At 38.7% G+C, this 19,282-nt stretch overlaps 1 protein-coding gene across 4 annotated transcripts in view; it reads right to left on the bottom strand.

The window, feature by feature from the left end:
- The window catches only part of PRKCE (protein kinase C epsilon), a 285,135-nt gene that overhangs the window by 204,989 nt on the left and 60,864 nt on the right, over nucleotides 1–19,282 (bottom strand). The window lies entirely within an intron of this gene.

Raw genomic sequence — 19,282 nt, 5'->3', positions numbered from 1 at the left:
AAAAAAATACTACCCCCTACAACTTCAAAGGACACAGGAATATGGAACACCATGCGCAAGCCAAGCGCTTACTCCCAATACACAAAGTTCCTGAAACTGAGAGGGTTTTTTTTTTCTTGTTCTTTGCAACTTCAGTTACGGCGCATTTTTGCTGTTTGCCATCACAAAATTTCTGTGCAATCTACCTAATATTTACAAGCTTAGTGCTATTATAAAAGTTGTTCTAAATTTTGGACTCTTAGCACAAGAGAACATTACATCATCCATTAAGCCTCTCTTCAGTCTTGATGTACCTACTAAAAACACATTAGAAACGAATTAAGATGCAAATCTGCTTGAGCCTTATTTGGCAGATGTAGGACTAAAAAGCTGGCACTGCAGTCTCTTTCCCCTCTGTATTCCTTGGTTTCTGAGTTTTGGATAAGCAAAGAATTTTGCACGGCTGCATTACAAGGCAGTAGACTCAAGGAAGATGTCAAGAATTTTTCTGCTGTTATTGTTGAAGAGACTTAAGACTAAAGCACTTGAAAATGAAATAAAATATACAACATGAAGAAATGCTTGCCTTCCCTCAGGAGAAGGCTGTCGAGGGGTCTCCTATTACATGAAAAGAACACTCTGCGAACTTTTACAGGACTGACATTATTTGATTCTTTCTACAGAGAACTTGTTACATTTCCTGGCCTACCAAAATAGGGCCTGGTACACACCAAGTCTTTGATTTATACACCTGGAGCTGAGAATGCTCCCTTTACAAGAAGCCTGGTTTCCCCTAGGTTGCATGTTCTTTCTTGATGAATTGCCATGGAATTACCTATTGCTTTTGGGAACATCTGTTATTGTTCCATCTCTCAGACTTCTAGCTGCCACATACACGAAAAGTTTCAAAACTTCTCTGTTCAGAGCATGTGTTAGAAAGAAAAAGGAAAGGAAATCTTGCAAATTTTATAATCACGCTTTGTCTTTGATATTGTTATAAACTGTCTAGAACAAAGAGAAAGAAAATTCCTTCTAAGACTATCACAGGGAGTAAAAATATATGAAAGAGAAAGAACACTAATTTGGGCATACGGTGGTCTCATGGGGTCTTATATCATATTAATTAATCTGAATTTGAGCACAGACTAAACTGCTGAATTAATTCCTGATGTTTCCACACAAACTGAGTGATTCTGTGTTTCAATGATACGGTCCCAGGTCACTCATTAACTTAAAAAAATAAAAAAGTAACAAGAGGTAGACTTTATAAAGAAAAATATTTTGCCATAAAGAAACCAACTAAAGTTACCTAGTCAACTAAAAGCTCTTCTAAATATTTCACATGTTCCTTTGTCAGAATGACAACCCTCTTAACATTATTTTAAAAGTAAACTAGTATATGAGATTTTTTTTACCTGTAGTACACAACAATAAATTCTCATTACCAGCTATACAAAATAGTCATTCTAAATATCTAAAATTTTTCAAATATATTTGTTGTTTGTAGTAAAAATAAAAGCAAAGTAGGAATAAAAAAACCCCCACATTATACAAAACCTTCTCTCCTACTACTACTTCTCCCCATAAACCACAGATCCTCATGCAAGATTTGAAGCTAGCTGAAGAGTCACTGAGGCAGAATATTTGATAAAGACTATTCCAAATGACAATAGCTGAAGAACACACACAATAGACTCCCAGCTGGAAAGGTCAAAAACTTCATTTAAGACCATTATATCTGAAGACAGTACCTAACATGCTACTCATGCAACCCTTCAACTACCAGCATGTTTGGATAAAGAAAAATAAAAAATATTGTCATCCATAAGCATCTACCTACCAAGTGATTTATCTACAATTGGACAGTTTTCACTTGAAATTAACCGAGGCTAGATTTCCTAAATTGAGGAATCAGGCACTCAGAATCTCCTGGATTAAGCCTCCAAATTCTCAACACACTTTTGAATTAATTAAAAAAAAAAAAAAAAACCACCACCACCACCAACAAAAACCACCCTAAAAGCAAACCAGCACTGAGTACCTGGGCCAGGAATATTGACCTTGTCATAAGCTGAATCAGATGTTTGCAACACCAAGTCCAACTCTGCTGCCAACAGCCCTTTCAGCTCAGGAGAGTGGCTCCAGCAAAATATTGCAAGACAATGTGGCTCCCAACAAGAGAAACAAATTGTTATTTCTGCAGCAGCAATGCTGAAGGGTGCCTGTGAGAACTCTGAGCCCATACAGCAGCTCCAGGATAAAAGACCCACCTCCAGCTCTGGGGAACTTCAAGGAATAACAATCTGGTTTGGCACTGCAAGCAAACACTTTTGTTCCTCTCCTTGGAAGTCATTCACAAGTTTCTATTGCTTTGTTTCCTCAGGTTTTCAGTATATGGATTTATTAACTGCCACCGATCAGTTAGTGGATTTTGATTTTAGACATGGGGTGAGAAAACAAACAGGAAATACAGGAGAGAAAAAAAATGTAGAATATATACTTTATCTTAAAAGGAAACGGGAGAAATTCCTGGTAAGAAATGATACATTTCTTACCAGGAAACAAAAAGGTACTCAAATCAGAACACAAGACACTGGTTTTCTTCCCTGTTCTCTTTTGAGGACCAAACTCATAGCATATTAGAGTGAAAATCTATTTTACTACTTTCATGCTTAATGTAAATTGCCTTTATCCATTTGTACTGCTTTCTTATCATCATGCTCAAACCTGTTAGAACTGTAAAATGAAAACACTCTGTGACTGCAGCTGAGGAAAGTTTGTAACATCATATTCAGCAACACTTTTAAACTCGCACTCAGAATTTCCTGACCTGAATGATAGCTGGTACCAGGACAGATGACAGAAGAAACACGGGGCGTCGACACACGCGCATGAAAAGGTGTGTAAAGAAAGCATGTCCCTGTAACCTCACAGACCCTGCACAACATCTGTGCGGTGCATGTGCACATACAGAGCACACTCCTCCCCACCCTGCCATTCAGAACAGTCGCTTTTCTGATAGTAGGAACAGTTTCCTCACCAAGAACCTTTCTGCCAGAGCAGAGCTTACATCTGGCCTGATTTAAGTGTCGTTATACTGGGAGATGGAGGTTTTGTTTCCGGAAAAATAGAAAAAGTACTTCTTTATACCAGTATGAACAGAGCTGGAGGTAGCATGAACACCATCAGCAGCATGCAAATGTAGGAATAGACACGTATATCCCAAATCTCTTACTCTCACCAGGACTCTTCACTCAAGGGCCATTGCTAGCAAGGGGCCAGTTCTTTCTTACCCATCTCCGCAACTGGCAGGGGCACTCCAACTAAAAAGCATTTTTCCCATTTTTATCTCTCAAGGAAGTACAACAGGATTTCTGAACATGCTGAGACGCTTTCTTAAAGACTCCCTGCTTGAAAAAGCAGACACATGCAGTAAGCAGACCACACACGTGCCCCAGAAAATAACTACTGACATTTATTTCATTTTATGAATAAATATTAATGTGAGCCACTTGACAATAAGCCTCGTTACATGACTAACCAAAAAAGCCCTCACAAACTTCCAGTTTGTTATGTGTCCAAATACCAAATTCCAGAGTGCTGTCAGTGTTTTAATTTTAAACTTTTGATTAACATCACAGTTTCCCCATAGTTTATTACTAATCTATGGAACAACTGTTAGGAGTAGATGAAAAACTCACTTGCATATTATCAGCAGAGCAGCAATTGTTAAAGACAAAAGGATATCTTTCACAACTTTCTAATATATTTTTCCAAATTCTAATTTATCACAATGATTCACAACAAATAATATTTTGAGTATTACATTAGCTTTTGAAAGATGGCCAAGTAATGCCATCTTCTTCATAAATCCTCAAGGGTCTGCCATATCCTGGGCCAATAACCAATGGAAAATGTTAAGGGAGTAGGAAAAAAAAATAAGCAAACATAAAAAACCCAAGGAAAAATACCAAACTGAATGAGCTCCATGAGCTTCCCTAAGTTCCTTCCCTAACTGACTCAAAATACTAATCAAAGAGATGAAACAAGGATACTCTCTTCTTACAGTGATGCAATGCTCCTATGCATTTCAAAACCTGCAAGAGCCTTGTTTACATTTGCCACAGTCTTTGCACAACAGCTTTGTGCTACCTCCTTCATCCTTCACCTGTGTGGCTCTTCGACAGGGGTTTTTCCCAGCTCCACTGGATGACAAAGGGTTAAAAGAGGTTTTGAGAGCAGTTGGCTGATTTTGTGATGTTCTCCAGCAGCCTGAACAAACAGGAAGCCCGGAAATGAGTGATAATTATTAAATAAGAGCTCTTAAAACACCTGCTTAGCTCTAACTCCTAACTATTAAACCATTATAGCAAGTTAAAAACAAAATCCCCCAGAGAGATTGCCACCTGCTTTTCCCATCTATTTTCCTAATTTATACAATAAGACATTCAGAAACACCCAGAGGAGCTGGAAGCATGACCCCCTCCATAAGCAAGCACAACCTGGAAGGCTCCCTCACTCAAACACCCTCCCCAAGGTGATATGGACACTTGGCTTTTCAGACAAATGTATATTGCTAGTCAACTCGGTGTTTCTGAAGCTTCCACCCAAAGCTTTTTGGGGTTTTTATTCCCCACAAATGTGCCCATCTGTAGTACTTTCCTGCAGCAAATCTATATCACCATTCACCCTACATTGTGAGAAAGTGGTTTTGCAGGAGTAGGTCATTTTGTAAGGCAATTAAAAAAGAAGGAAAGGATTTTCAGGTCCAAGCTGGAAAGGCGTGGACCTTCCCTGCCATTAAACTTGGTAGAAAGGATTTCTGCATTGTTAAAGTCAGGAATACTGGCAGAATTACAACTACTTAGCTTTTTAAACCCTGCAAAATTGAAAACAATAAAAACCAAAACAACAAACAAACAAAACTACACAGAAAAAGCAGTCATTAATAAAAGTATGGTTTCTTTGGATAAAGGAGTATGAGCACAACACAAAAATCATAGCCTTTCTGACTGGTGCCATGAGTGTTACCTCCAGGCTCTCTGCCCTCTTTTTAAGGCAGTGACTTTTCTGGTAAGGTTGCTCATGGCATTTGAAAATTGTCTTGCCTTTGATGCATTCCAATGATGATTCTATTCCGTGAAACCCATTATTCTTGAAAGAGAAGGAAAATTCTTCACAATTTACAGGTCTGTATATATCTTGTTTCCTAAGCAAGATTAACAAGCCAATTCTAAGGATTAAGAAAAAAAGTTATTCTCCCAAATTTCAAATAAATACGCAGATACATAAGCAGGAAGCTAAGGGAAAAGGCAGCAATTCATCCAATTTAAAGGTTATTTGCAAATCTGTTCAAAATTTCTCAAAAATTATCTCATTTGAAACAAATACGCTCTCCATACACAAAAAGTTGTTTGCCACAAGTAAAAGTCATTTTTTGTAATTATATCAGTTTTCAGTGAAAAAAAGAATTACCATTTAAATTTCCCTTCTTCACTGACAAACAAAGTTATGTAAAGACAAAATGGAACAGAAAGCAGTAGATGATTCAAAAAAATGTAAGCAGCTCATCAGAACCTGACCATCAGTACTGTGCGCTTCTAAATCACCTTGGTGATGATGAGAATTCAAATTGTTATCCCTTGCCATGAAAATGAATTATTTAGAACATTTCTAGTTATGTCTCAACTCGCATGACAGTCATTTCTAAAAAGTTACAAACCGGTAATTTTTCAATAACATTACTCAATATCTGACTTAAAAATTAGAACTTAAAGTAGACTTATTTTTGAAAAGAAAATTAAGTGTGTTACCACAGCAACTTAGAAACAATTTATTAAACATTTGTGCTATTAGCCTAAACAGAACAACTTAAGCTACAGCTCCCATCCAAAAACCTGTTGGCCCTGTCAAAGGTCAACATGAGACTAACACATCCAAGATTTACCCTTCCCAGAAACAAAATAACTGGAAGCTTTTCTACTTTTAGTTTTATATACTTTGTCCTCTCAAAAGCAAATTAAAAAGAGATAATAGGAACAGTTCTAATCTACAAACACAGAATAGCATAAAAAGTATAAATGGATTACTACCTGTTTAACTTCTTCAATAAAATGAGTTTTACTTTAAAACCCCTAATTTTCTCCCATGATTTTGTTTAATCCTTCCCATTATGACCATCTCAGCAGAAATCAGATTTAAGAAGAAAACACATGGAACAGAAAATTCCAAAATCACTGATCTAAATACACATTCAATTCCACATGCCAGCCTGGAAATCCAAACATTTTGGGTTTATACTTCACTCCTCACATCCTCAGTGCCCCAATGAGGCCAACCCACCCTACTCCCAGTAAGAAAGAGTAGCATAAGTAACTTGAACAAAACCCCCAAATTAGAAGCCCAAAAAAATGAGCCTGGTCAATCTCCTTGAAAGCGTGAGCAGACACACAAGCAAGGCTGGAGTAGATCAAGAATGCCCTTAATTAAAACTGGATAACACTTACATAATATTATCTGATGCACTTACTCTAGTCTGCATTATCTCAAGATTTCATGTGGCAAATCAATCATGACAAATCAAATGTCTGTCCTTTCTTTTTGCCACAGCAACTGACATATTTAAAGATATATTTGATGCTTTACAGCCAGAGCAATATTTCTAAGTTTTGCTGTTCCAGTAGAGCATTCTCTGGCTTATTACGCAGTAATAGTATTTTTCCACCCAATTTTCATTTCACTGAAGATCTGCCTAGAGGACAAACACTTAAAGCTGCAGCTTAACTCCTATAAGCTTGGTTAGTTCAACAATGCCCACTGATTCCTCCTCAACAAAAACTCATCTGAGGCCACAAGAAATCTGCTAAAACACAGTGCCAAACCCAACCCCAAGGCACAAAGGAAGTGGACACCATAACCCTGTGTCAGCCAGCAGCAGTGTGTGTCCATCAGTGAATTATCTCATCTTCACTTGCTACAGTGTTAACTCACCTCAGGAACCAACATGTTCTGGTTGTTTGGGTTTTGTTTATATATGTAACTATCAATCCCTTCTTTATTGTGCTCTGTAATTTTTATATTAACAACTGACTTACTTGGGGAACTTCTCAGAAAACAAGAAAGATGAAAGGATGCTTTTGTGCTTGTGATAAGCAAGCAATTTTCAGCATTGGACTAACACTAAATGAGTAGTTCTCAGATTAATCAAATCAAATTGACTTACAGAAATACCAATATGAATGCATAAATAAAACCTGCTGCAGTGGAAAGCAGTTCAGAATTATCATGCACCTTCTAACTGCTCTGCATTTTCTTTACAATTTGAAACTGCAGTCATCTCATTTTCGATTTAAAAACTATTTATCGCCTTTCTGAAATTGCCATCTCCATTATGTGGCAATCAGAAGTTTAAGATGTTTGACTCTGCAGAAGAACCTTCAACCTGCAAGTTTATAAGGCTTTTTCTAGCTCATGTCTCAAAGAACATAAACATTATATTATTAATTATTCCTCAGAACCCTGTGATTAGAAACAGGATGGATTGCTATGGCACAAAGAATTCCACAGAAGGATGTTATTTTTTTTAAAAAAACAACTATATAAAATATGGATACCCTGTGATAATATAAAATCCCTGAATATTTCCTACTTTTATGCTGTATTCATCCCTAAATCTGGTAGATTTCTGCCAGGGATCAGTGCCATCTCCAGAGCTCCCAGCATTTCACTGTGACCCAGCAACACAGCAAAGGAAGGTCAAATAAAAAAAAAAATTTAAAAAAAAAAAATCACCTTTCTCAAACAATAATTGCTACTCTCAGAAACAGTAATGAGGTACTATTCCTTGCACTTCACCAAAAGGTAAAAAATGTCCCAGACAGGCATTCTCAGAGTGACAGGACTGCTTCTTGTCAGAAGAGAAATCGTTCCTGCTTCCATCCACCTCATATATCCATGGAATACATATGTTGAAACAATCTAATGTGGAGAAAGCATTAACAGTATTTCATTTAGAAGGTTAAACTCTGACCTAACTTTAACTCCACAAAACATCAGTGATATTCAAATGATTTCAGCTGCTGCTGAATACAGGCAAAAAACTCATGAAATTTTGCAGCAGCACCTACCCCAGATTGTTCCCCAAGCCTATCAGAAACAGAACGTGAATTTTGCAAATTGCCACAGGCTATCGGGCAGGGTTAACCTCACCTCGATAAGCAGCATTCGAACTCCTTATCTCTGCTTTTAGCACGAGTACAGAACAGCATTCCTTTTACAGCCTCCCCCTACAGCACTATCCCCTCTAATTGCCAGTGCTGAACGTCTCCTCAGCTGGAAGGGGAAAACTATTCAGTCTAGCACTTCTACACAGAGGAGTGGTGTCTTATATTAAGTTGCCTGCTCTGCTAGGTTCCTGTGACAGAGTGTCCAGGTCAGGTTTACAGCTGACAGATGTTTGCCAAGGGGACAGAGTTCCACTCAAAACTATCAGACACACCCACTGCTGAGAAAACATGGTTCTCACTGACTACCCTGTTAGTGAGCACCCATGGGAAATACTGAGGGATCCTGTTTCAGATCCTACTTAGCATTCCCGTTCCACACAACTCAGCCTCATAACATTCTACTTGTCACTTTTACTGAAAAACTCACAGGAAAGATAAGATACTGCTATTTGTGAAGGTTAACCTTGAGGTTATCAGGGTCCATGCAGCATAGCTTGACTAATCCTAAAAGCACTGGTAAAAATACCAGTGAAAGGATGGCTATTAAGAAGAGAGTAAAAGGTACTCAGGAGGTCAGAAAGCAATTTTGCGATGAAAAATTGAAGGGTATTTGGTCTACAACCAGTTGAGCAAGGATACAAATCAGGACTGGTGAGATGATGCAGAACGCTGCTTGCTGGTGGGCAGGGCGAAGCTTTTAGTCAGGGCAAAGTTTTAAAGAAAATTAGTTGTCAGGGGGAAGGGACCATATACCTGAAAGCACAGAGCTTCAGGGCTCTTGTGCTCAGAGCTTACGAGCCCAAGAAGTTCAGTGGCCAGTGGCAGAAAAGGCTCTCTCGGCATAGTTCTGGGAGCTGTAGAAAAGCAATGAAAAGTCTACTGCACATCTGTTAGATTACATGTCTGTCTCTGTCATTTAGGTCCTGCAAATTGAAGCAATGCTTAATTTACAACCCCTACAACTTTTTATTTTTCCAACGGGTACTAAAAAATCTGCCTTCAAATTTCTTTCAAAAATTTCTTTCACAGAATTAAGGCAGCTTACAGAGTCACAAGCATTTAATCCCTTCCTGTCCGTCCCATCAACATATTTACTGATGTTATAGAGCAAATCCTTCCCTTACTGCTTCATTATTCATAAAAGAGACAGAGGATGCTCCTTGCCGTTTATTTATGCTGAACTACGAATATTGTACTGGTTTTGAAATAGGTCCATGGGAGCAATAACGAGGAAAAGCCAATGGCTGAAAGCTGAAAAATAAGTGAAAGATAAAAGGACCATTATTCCAGAATCAATAGCAGGGCTCCCTAAAAGGCGTTCTCCACTGAGGTAATCACATTTGCTGTGGCAGAGCCGCAGGAGCTGCAGGGTGCAGAGGGGTGCTGGTCGCAGGAAGCCGTGCAGGGGTCTGGGGAGGCAGAAGGGAGCACCCAGTATTGTTTGCTCAGCCAAAAGCTACCTACAAAGGCTACTGAGGATACCAAACATCTGAAAGTCCCTGGCAAAACTATTGAAAAGCTACTTTGGAAACTTGCAGCCTACGGGATCTTCACACATTCTGTTTTGGGAAATTCAGAAACTGTTGCTCTGAATATTTATATTTGAAATCACCACTGAAATGAATAACTCTTTGGAGTTGAGACTTCTGTAAGTTTCTGCATAGTTTTCATTTAATTTATAGCTATAAACTATACTCTACTCCCATTAAATACCTTCTGGAAGTGAGAACCTGTGGATACACTACTCATGACACAATGACAAACATACCAAGAATACCAAGGGCAAATCATTTTCCCAAATTCTGCAGAGTCAGACTATTTGATAATGTAACGATTTCCCAGAATCACCTGAGATGGTAAGAGGATTCAGCTGTTATAGGAATTATTGATCCCATCTAATAGAAAGCCATATGTACAAACTTGTTGAAATAGTTCCAGAAACAGCCTTGACAATGTGTAGGAGCGGATGGAAGGGAAAACAGCTGACAGGCATTTCCAGCTTTTTCTGTGAGGTACACAAGAACCAAGTCAGACAGGGAGAATTTGGAGTATTTTCTCCAAAACAGCTCTAGGCAGCGCTGTGAAGACTGATGGATATCTGTGAAGTCTAGGGTGTCTCTGGGGATTTTTGGGTCTGATTCTGAACCGTGGCCTATCCAAGATAGAATACCACAGTACATGCACAGGAACAAGAAGCAGCTTAATTAAAACCTGCTGTAATTATTTATTGGTGCAGAATTATCAGGTACACTTAAAAAGTAATCTCAAAAGTACTTGAAAAATATTCTTATAGAAGTAGTTTTTCTCATGTTAATTTTTAACCTTTGTATGGACAGCAAATTCCACACTAAGAATACCAGACATATTTCAAGAGTTCTATTTCTTTTTATCAAACATTTATAAGCAAGATTTAAATTGTATTTTTGAAGAACAAAATCAGGAGAAAATCCAGTTCACAGCTAATATTGTAGTTCAACCATCTTGAATTCAACTGCAAATAACAAAAGGGACCAGGATGAAAAGCCTTTTAACTTACCTAGTATGAAGCCCTGAAAATAGGTAGGCTTAGTTACCTTTGATAACACTGTTAAAACTCAGGACCCCCTTTAAAGCTCCAGAACAACTTCGCAACTTTCAAAATGCAAAACGGAACACAGACCACCCTCCTTCTTTTGCAGCTAAATTAAAATGAATTCCACTCAACTACATAAAGACAGGTTTAACTCGTATGTTACAGAACGCTTACTGACAGGTGCTGCAACGCAACAAACTTCAGAAGCCGAGTTCAGAATAACAAGCAAACCAACAAACATACGCACATGCAAACAGTATTTAGAAAGACAGTCCTGGCTTGCCAAAGAAACTTCAAATCACCTACTGAAAGGAATGTCATTCACAACACTACAGACTGTGACCAACATATATTCCTTTAGACTCTAGGATCAGTATAAATCTCAGACTTAAGAGAAGTGAGCCAAGCTTCAGGCTGACTCCCCAAAACTTCCCTGATACCAGTACTTTGCTCTTGAGGTTTTACTAGCTATGGCTTTTGGAAGTTCTCTGCATTGACAGATACACATCCAGCCTTCAATTTGTATATTTCAGTAATAATTATTCTCATATCTTGGAAAACATGTTCTCTGACCTCCCACTGACGGACTATTCTGAGATTCAAGTAGAAATTTTAATGGATTACAGGATACATAGGGTGCAGTCAGTTTTTTGCTTGGAGATAGTGAAATGTAAGTAACAAGATTGAAAGCTTCTGGAAATTACAAAGTGAAAAGGAATAGTCATTAAGGGGGAAATATGCTAGCTATAGTATACAGATCTTACTGCTTAATTTAATTATCCCTGGGCAATTTCAGAAAATTTGTCAGCAGCACACAAATAAAAGAGAAGTGTGAGCTCATAAATTTTCACTAAAGGAAATGGAAGAGGAACAGGATTGCTATTATTATTTCAGAAAGCAGTTATTTATAGATATCTCATGCTAGCTATAATGTACAGATCTTTGTAATTCCAGAACTGAATGTCATCCTAGTGGAATCTACTCATAGCAAAACCCTTAATATACAGAACATTCTCTGCTATCTGATTTCTTTTCCCTGTATTTCAGTGCAATAAAAAATTTGTGGGCAATAGGCTAACTCAGAAACATAAATCTGAAGAAATGTGGAAGAATCTTCAAATGCATCGTATTTTACTAAACAGCACAAAACCAGGAATACACAAATGCACAGTAAATACCAAGTTTAAAGTTGCATAACTTGCTTCCTGTTTTTTCCAAAACAATTCAGCACTGACCTGAGCTAATTTTTCTTTCTTTTCTCCTGGTTTCAACAGCTATCCTCCAGCCTACAAAACTGTCCAAATCAAAAGCCAGTATTGCAGATTTTCCTGGTAGGTACTACAATTATATCTACATGTAGGAATCTGAGTACAGACTTCTCTATGGTTTACTAATTATTGCCAAGAGATAAATTTTCAGCCATCCTGAAAAGTTCCTCTCCTGTAATAAAAGAGAATTGTTTTCTGCTGTTCTGTTTCTGCATCCCAGGTGCTCTACTGGAATCACTCCTTGGCACACAGCATGGCCCTCCAGCTCCTTTACAGAGATCATCACAACAGACCAGGACATGTTTTAATTTAGATTTTTATCTCTCATTTTCAGGTTCATGAGTGAAAATCCAGTTACATGACAAGTGGAAGGCAGCCCCCCTGTGACAGCCTGAAGTGTTCAACTGATGGACCTTGCCACAAGAAACTCTGTGGGCAACGTGACACAGGCAGCAGCAGGAGCACCAATGCCCCGCTGAACTCGTACAGAAACCACAGTGAAAGCCAGGGGAGTTCAGTGCCTCCCACATTTCCTTCTGAACTCGAGCATTCCAGTGTCAGCAAGCAAAGGCAAGCAAGGTGATGGATGCTTTCAGAGGCCGTGCTATCATCCAGGCCAGATTCTCTCGTACATCACCCAATTTGCAGCACAGCTGATTGGGGCTCCCTTGTGCCCCAGACAACAGCCAAGGGGAACCATTAAAAGGAGCTGCCCAGTGAGAGTACGGGTGACAGAACAAGGTCCTGAGAAATTAAGAAGATTGCATAGGAAATGTACTTATAATTAGATATCAAATAGGATGTACCATAAAATACATGAAGTGCAATATAATTAGCCATTCCAAAGCTGCAGTAATTTTTCCTGTTTATATGGTTCATTTCTAGATCTTGTATTTCACATTATTATTCAGATCACTCAGTCGCTGCCTTAACTATCTAATGTGTGTCCTTGCAGACATACAAGGAGCAGCAAAAGGATAACTCTATATGAATAGTAATGAGCTGTGGAGCAATAATCAGGGAAGACAAATTTAAAAAAAAAAAAAAAAAGAGGATGGGAGGGAGGGAAGATCTTTAAATAGCTAATATACCTGGAAAACACATGCTCAAGAAATCAAGGTCTTGGTTATTCAAGCCACAAAATAAGGTAATTAAAGGAGAAATGCAATCACATTTTCCCCTTGAATCAAAAAATGGTACTTTGGGGTAAAGCAAAACCACACTATCAACAAACAGAAAGAAACATCCCTCATCTCAATTTTTAGCAGCAGATAAGAGGAAATTAGACTACTTGAGTTGCAGATGTTCCTAAGTTCTTGATGACACAGCATTCACCCTGGGAAAGAGGTTATGAATAGGAAAAACGCCCTAGTACCCTGCTATTCTCAGGCTTATTGAAAATAGCAATAATAACAGTATTACATATCCCTTAGAATAACTTCAAGTATATTTATTTGCATATGCAAATTCTCTTTAAACAAAAAAAGCCAACCAAGTTCAAGTAACATTAGCAGTGTAGCTCTAAAAGCGTAGAGTGTAGGATGAATTGGAAAACCTACAGAAAAATTAAAAGGAAAAGTTGGGCAGATGGTCTCAGCTATATTTTGTTCTATCTAAATAATGCTCTTTTCCAGGCAACAGAATAACAAGGTAGTAACTTCAGGATACCTGTGTCCTCTGAGAAAGAAGAGCAAGAAATTATGGCCGCTGGAACATATCCATAAATGTTTGCCAATTTGGGGGGAAAAAAACTCCTTAGAAATTCAGAGGCATCTGAAATAGGGATTGAAGAACTACTCTTTTTATCAAGCCATTTCTTCTCTTTCACACAGTTCTCTTTTTTTTTTAAAGATGCTAACAAAGAAAAAATAGGGCAAAGTGAATAAAAAATATACTTATGGAAATGCAATCAAAATATTTTTCACATAGAAAAGCAGGAGGAATCAGATGATATAAATAAAAGAAATTTTGAAAAAATTCAAAACACTTTTATCCTTACTTTCCAAATTATGTAAAATCTGAAAATTGCAAGTATTTCTGTCAGCTCTCTGTCATAATAATGTATCAACACTTCCTGATTAAGTCTAATTATCTTTTATTTTCTTAAAAATTATTTGCATTAACAAAGACCATTGGCTGCTGGCTAATTTTTTTTTTCACACTCCTCATCAGCTTCGTTCTTTTCTTCTCTCGTCTGCAACGAATTTAAATTAAGTACATTATTTTAGCATTTAAATATTTGTACTAGCAGACACACAGAAAGATGAGAAGATGGTTCAGAAACCATGAAAATACTTCACAAACATTGCTCTGACAAGAAAAATCTGTTTCCAGCACTACTATTACTGCTGAAATATAAACCACTGTGATCACACAGACTAAAGCACATCATCATCAATCATGCCTGGAGGACAACTGACAGTAAACAAGATACAGCCTTCACAGTCTTTGTCCAGCAGAAGTTACACTCTACTAGAAAGAAAATGATGGGAAGCACTGGGAAAGTTACCCAAAGAAACAATATGTAAGGTCTAGGGTCATTATGAAAAGACACAAAGCCTGTGAGAAGGCTTAAGGTTACAGCGTTTCACCAGAGATTTTGAAGGTGCAAGAGGGATGTTATGTGGAGTAGGGGAGTGCTTCGTTGAACCAGGAGTTTCATTCCCAGTTACAGGACAGCCTGATTCTGCAGGGCTAGAGAAACAAAAGGAAAATGATGGACACCTGGACCCTGAATGCCACCTAAACAGATTAAGCCAAAGGCTGATGAACACACAGTTTTCACCAGTATCAAATACTGAGGCAGTCATTTACTTTCTCTATTTCTCCACGTCTATGCCAGCCTTCCCCTTATTACTCGTCTCTTGCACTGATTATGGATACCAGATCCTAGGTCCTAGATTTTCTCTTAGTTTTATCTTTTGCAAGGTACAAGTAAAATGTGAACTGTGCCATCACTGTAACAAACATGGACCTGTAATAAACATCTTCCAATCACTTTGAAGTCCTGTTCCAAGTAAAAGAAGCAAACATCACACAGTGCTTCTTATGAGCAGGTTGGATCCCAGACATTAATCCCAAGCCAACTCAATCCTTAGAACTTACAAATTCTCTCCATCCACAACCCTGGACTTCTTGAATTATGCAATGGATGCCTCATCCAATTACAAACAGTAAGACAGAGCATCAGCAGCGATGCAGCACTGAACACAAAACCGGCTTTGCAATACCAATTGCATTGATGAAACACAGACTAATATCCTCAAGCTAAGAAAAAATTATTAGGAGTCAAGAGTATTGATTATGATGAAAACACATGGATTGGCCTCTTTTCTGGATCATATAGGCTTTCTCAACAAGAGATATGTAAAGCACTCTAGATTGAATTCAGTTCATTGTTGGAGGACTGGAAAAAAACAAAGAGAAGAAAGAGTTGTAACAGTGACACTGTCATCACTATCACTCTGCTAAATGTTCTGTGCTTTACAAGCAGAATAAGATAGAGCTGTGTTAGCAACGTCTCTTTTAGCACTTTGATTCAAAACCACAGAGACTGGGCATAAGAATTAACTAAAACATCACTAAAATGCACTTAGAACTAACACTTAGGTTCTTAGAACCCTGCATTGCCAAGCTGCAGACTGATGACCAAAGCAGGGAGATTAATTAAGCTCTATGATTAAATACACAAAAACCCCCTGCTACTTAACTGATTCTAGCCAGATGCAATTGCAGAAGTGTAACAAAGCAACAAAAGCTGAATAAAGTGTTACAAAACAACAACCAAAAAAACTATTTAATGAGGTGCCTTAATATCTTCATCTTTACAAACCCCTAGCGTGCCCTGATCTGAAACAAAGGGGGGAAAAGGGAGATAAAACACACTGGGAATCACTTTATCCCAAAGCTTCAGCCAAATCCCATCTCCTGCTCTGTTTCACTGAACATTTTCAATATAGTTTGGCACACAGAATTGAACACTTTCAAGATATGTTTTGCACGAGGCAGGAAAAATGCATATTTTTCTGATTGTCTTTACGGGTGTTAGAAAACTGGCACATTGAAAGGCTTAAATTCATTTACGTGTTGCAGAGGCACTGAAAAAGTAACATCACCCCGACAGAGCATAGCATAGAAACACTACCTTGTGCTTCCTTTGACAGCATACTACAGAAAGCAGCCTGGAAAGAACCACATTTGGACCTATACACCTGCAAAATATTTCTGATTTCCCAGCAATACATGCACGAGTAACTTCGGCAATATTATAGCGAGGCTTTCGCCATAGTTTAGGGAAAGAGAAGAACTCCTGCACCTTCATTAGAAACATAGGCAATGCCAAGAGAACTGCTGGACAACAGGCACCTAGAGGGAGGAGCATGGCAGGTCAAAAGCTTCACTCCCACTAGATGGCAATATTGGTTCTCTTGCAAGCACAGAATATGCTCCCATCGAAAGGAAACTGCAGTATTTTTCATGGTTTGCAAAGTTACCTTTTCTGTTTTTTTAAAAAAAATAATAATAATCCAATCCAGGCTTTATTGATCACAGGAATATGGGGATCATATACATACGTCAATACATACGGATGTATGTTTATAACACATACAACATAGCCAACATATGCATTACATCGTAAATAAAGACTACAGTACCTCAAAAACACACTGAATGAATAATAAATGCAATATATGCTTTTAAGGCTCCTAGACTTGTAATTAGGCCCCACATCAAATTAGATCTTCAATTTAATCCTTAACCACTATATCAGCAGGACACGGCAATGGAAGCAGCACATTTAAATCCTGCAGGAGAGAGCATCTCAATTTACTCTCAACCAACCTCCTGTAACATTAATCAGGAGCTTAGAGCAGTATTAAAAACACTCCAAATTAAAGAGGGCTCCAGTTCTATCTGTCATGATCAGAGGGAGAGTTACTGACACCAGGTCTCGAAAGAGCATCCTGATTACTTCTAAAAAAGAAAAAAGAACAGTGCTAAAAAGTCAAATCTTCCACTTTTTGAAAGAAACCAAATGTCTGCATCATACACATGAACCAAAATGCATGAAGACATACACATGAACCAAAATGCATGAAGACATGACTCTAAATTTTTCAAAGCATTCTGCAAACAACACTTTAGGACATTTTTGTGTTAGCCTTAAAAATATTCAAGTAAGAATAGAGCGAGCATAGAAACCTAGTGAAATCATCACTCAAGCGCAAAAAAATAAAAAAAAAATCACCCCATGTTCTTTCATAAAATGCTACAGCTTAAAAAAGAAAATGAATTTTCCATTGTGAGCTGTTATAAAGAAACAGCCAGATGCCAGGCCTCACGTTAATCCCCGCGTTTAACTCTGCCCTCTGGCCCCGGCCGGAGGAGCAGGGTAGGGGCACATCCCGAACACAGACTGCGAGGTGCAGAGGGCGGCAGCAGGGCCGGCGACGCAGACACGCAGCGCTCCGCGTGAAGGATGGCGTCTGGGGATTGCAAAGCCAGCACTTGGAAGAATCCAGTTCAAGGTTACATGCACTGGCACTCCTGCGCTAATCAATGGCCCTTGCTTACAAACTGGAGGTTGAGGACTAAGCTCGGTCTGCGAGTCAATCAGACACTACAACAGGGGACATATCAAAATACGATCCCCTGTTATATAGAGCTTTGTTCGAGAGACCCCTTTCCGGTGTAGCAGGATGCTGCCGCAGTTTAATCACCTGCGGGAAACTTATGCCCTCGTTACAAACAAAAACACCGGCTCACAACCCCAGATCAGCCCTGACTCCCGGACTGAAGCTATTTCAGAACATGAGACAGACAGTCATTTAAGTTCTATTCATAATTTATTATTCTGCTTTGCCAGTAATCTCATGATACAACTTTCACACAACTGAACAAAGCTTGATACAAAACCATTGCTTCAGGCCACTTCCCAGACACTTTCCAGTATTCCCAGTCTGGAAGGCCTTAAAAAAAAAGAAAGTGAAAACCTCATGGATCCTTTAAACAGTGCCTAAAACCAACGAGAAACCTTTGGTAGTAGTTGACGGGCTCAATCTCAAAATGCTTTACTCAAAGATTTTGGAAGGCATTTTGCACACTATCAAAATATCTTCAAGTTCCAACTAACATATGTTCTGGTAGTGGTACACTCACTTCCAGAAAACAACTAATCTATGATCAAAATCTTGTTTAAGAAGTGGACTTTTCATCTTCCCTTCCCCAGCCTTTTTCCTCTCACCTAGTTTGTATTTGCTTAGTATATGAGAGACAAAAGAAGACAATGTTTTCCTCCAGAAGTCAGTAACGCAGCCACACTACTTCCAAACAGCAGTGCAGGTAGGGAGCAGAAATTAGATGCAGGGTTACTGAAACTTGCTCTCTCTTTGGGCAATCTGACTCCCACCCAATGTCTGTCTGCACAGACCTACATGCAAATATACACATTTAAAAGTAGAACTCAAGAATATTGTACAATTTCCCAGGTATTCTTTGAAAGTATTAAAATTTTCCAGAAACTAGGTTTTACGTGAATGAAAAATGTTAATATTTGAGGAAGTTTTCATTTAGTGCTCCCCCACAGATTTCCCATTATTTGCAAGACATGTCCAAATCCTACAAGGCTGGCTCCACATCTTTTACATACTAATGCCAAAGGCAGTTCATGAATCCATAAATGACAGCATCAGTCAGCCCCCTAAAAGCGATAGTGTCATAGAGATCTGTCTCAGTTTTGGGGTCTCCTTCAATAGAGTCATCAGTCCCTTCATAAGGACATGTAGTGTCTTAGAGCAGGCATAACTTAAAGACCATACTGTATGCAACGAAAGGGAAATGGCCTTGTCTCCAACCCTGTATTTTCCATCAGCTGGTGGTGCTACAGAAGATCATGCTCCAGTGAAGCACAGAGGCACTGACATACTTTATGAAGCCCAGCTTTGTTAATGCTCACGAAAATGAGATTCATCGTCAATAACGCCACTGGGTCACAACATGCCATCTGAAATGCAAATGCCATTCTGGGCTGCACTCCGACTAGGGGTGAAGTACTCAGAAGTGAATGAAGGTGACTCGAACGTATCCATGCAGATGAAAAAAAAAGCTCAAATGCCCTCCTATGTAACACTGACTTTGCTCATTTCCCAAGGAGAGGATTCTGCAGGAGCTGTCAGCACTTTGCACAATGAAGTTGGAAGTGATAGTGCCTGTGCTGCTGTCACACAGCATCACCCATT

The sequence above is a fragment of the Hirundo rustica genome, chromosome 3, assembly GCF_015227805.2.
Source record: "Hirundo rustica isolate bHirRus1 chromosome 3, bHirRus1.pri.v3, whole genome shotgun sequence".
NCBI lineage: Eukaryota > Metazoa > Chordata > Aves > Passeriformes > Hirundinidae > Hirundo > Hirundo rustica.
Note: the sequence above shows the minus strand (reverse complement) of the source record. Positions and strands in the feature narration are given on the sequence as shown.